Source organism: Carassius gibelio, chromosome A15 (genome assembly GCF_023724105.1).
Source record: "Carassius gibelio isolate Cgi1373 ecotype wild population from Czech Republic chromosome A15, carGib1.2-hapl.c, whole genome shotgun sequence".
Lineage (NCBI taxonomy): Eukaryota > Metazoa > Chordata > Actinopteri > Cypriniformes > Cyprinidae > Carassius > Carassius gibelio.
The window spans coordinates 26,335,680-26,337,790 of NC_068385.1; the positions used below are offsets into that span (position 1 = coordinate 26,335,680).

General features: G+C 46.0%; 1 long non-coding RNA gene across 1 annotated transcript; it reads right to left on the reverse strand.

Annotated features, from left to right (window-relative positions):
• Positions 1-488: 488 nt before the first annotated feature.
• On the reverse strand, positions 489-1,103 carry LOC128029488 (uncharacterized). Its single transcript, XR_008187403.1, has 3 exons — positions 1,028-1,103; positions 677-802; positions 489-601 (listed from the first exon to the last, which is right to left on the reverse strand). It is a non-coding gene; the product is annotated as an uncharacterized LOC128029488 (long non-coding RNA).
• Positions 1,104-2,111: the final 1,008 nt, after the last annotated feature.

Consider the following 2,111-nt stretch of genomic DNA (forward strand, 5'->3'; position numbering starts at 1 on the left):
AGTGCCTTTGTGGTGTGTGGTGTTTGTCCGTGGTTGTGTCCCTGGTCGTAGGAAGAGGCCTGACGGAGAGGAGTAGTGTATTGGTGGCAACCACAGTCTTTACCTTAAGTAAGCTGGAGCTCGGACGTGTTGGGGGCGCCTCTGGAGGAGGTTGGATGACGTTGCCCACGCAGCAATCTCTGTAAGCTTTTAAATCAAAGCCTTATCCTTTTTATCCATGTGACGTTGTGTCATTGGCCTTGTCGGCAACCACCGGCCTTGTGCGTGTCGTCTGTGCTGTTTATTTGACGAGGGAAGCGAAGGACAACAGCCGATCCTCCCCCGTGTGCCCCCCTGTCGAGCTGGGCGGGAAGCCCAGTATTGTTTGCAGTCTCACCTGTAAGGCCCACCAGCCGTCAGTCATCGACTAAACTCGTATCTGCTTGGAATACAGACCTCTGAATATCTTCAGTGGTGAGTAGCACATTAACAGCCCTGTGAATACCCACCTGTGAATACCCACCTGTGTATCGAACACTGTATTTACCTGAGAGCTAGAACCCCGGCACGCTAACAGCCCAGCCCTGTGAATACTCACCTGTGTATTGAACGCTGTACTTACCTGAGAGCTAGAACCTCTGCACATTAACAGCCCAGCCCCGTGAATACTCACCTGTGTATTGAACTCTGTACTTACCTGAGAGCTAGAACCCCTGCACGCTAACAGCCCAGCCCTGTGAATACCCACCTGTGTATCGAACACTGTATTTACCTGAGAGCTAGAACCCCGGCACGCTAACAGCCCAGCCCTGTGAATACTCACCTGTGTATTGAACGCTGTACTTACCTGAGAGCTAGAACCTCTGCACATTAACAGCCCAGCCCCGTGAATACTCACCTGTGTATTGAACTCTGTATTTACCTGAGAGCCAGAACCCCGGCACGCTAACAGCTCAGCCCTGTGAATACCCACCTGTGTATGGAACACTGTACTTATTTGAGAGCTAGAACCCCTGCACGCTAACAGCTCAGCCCTGTGAATACCCACCTGTGTATTGAACTCTGTACTTACCTGAGAGCTGGAACCTCTGCACATTAACAGCCCAGCCTTGGGTCTTGAAGTCCACCCCCCCCAGGGCCAGAAAGTCCCTGCACGTCAACTGCCTAGCTCTTGCTTTAAACTTACCTGGAGTGGAGTCGGCTGGAAAGTAAGGGCTGAAGTGGAGTGTTGTCGAGGAAGGGCTGAAGAGGAGTGTTATTGAGACTGGAATCCGTAGTTGTGGATAAAGAATAGTTCGAGTCATCATTAGTTTTAAAGTTTCCTTTCCCCTTTCCCCAAACTTTTAAACAAATAAAATTGTTACATTTTAATCTTGGTTGTCCGTCCATTCATTGGGGTGTTGTGGGACCTCCTCGAGGTGGAAGTTAGAGGGAGGAGCGAGACCCGTTAAATTGGTGGTCCGCTCTGGCCTGTGACATATTGTTCGAGGTAAAAATTAACATGGATTGACATGGAAATGCAGTCATTTCACAATAAATGTATACAAATGAAAGCCTACTGTGTTTCACACGCAACACATGGGTTTTGGCTAGATTTAAAACAAGAAAAAGAGCAACTTTAGAGAAACAAGGCAACATTATGTATGCACTTTTATAGAGGCAGAAAAACAAAGTTATTTAAGACCCGTTTGATTCCGTGTAATAAAGATTTAAATGTAAAAGGCACAAGAGTCTACTGTTTCTGTCAGTGGTGAGTTTAAATTTTAAATGTTTGTGATAACCTTAAAAAGTAGGCTGATGTTGTGTCAAATGTGTTGCAGCTTGTTTCAGCAACTTATTATAAAAACCTAGCAGTCAAATGCATGAGTAATACGTTGTTTATATTTAAATTTAAATATGTCTATGAAAGATTGTTACTGTACTGTGATGAAAGAGTATCACAATGCTGTGTTTTGTGGATTAAACAGCCGCGGATCATTAGCGGACTGCAAACGCATCCTGTGTGAAAGCACAATGAGTCTGTGCAGCTTCAGCACCACATACGTAACACACTCGGACTGCATACGCACTGCAGACAGATTATATGTGAAACAGGCGTCAGTCTCTCTCAAAATACTCAACTACACATAATA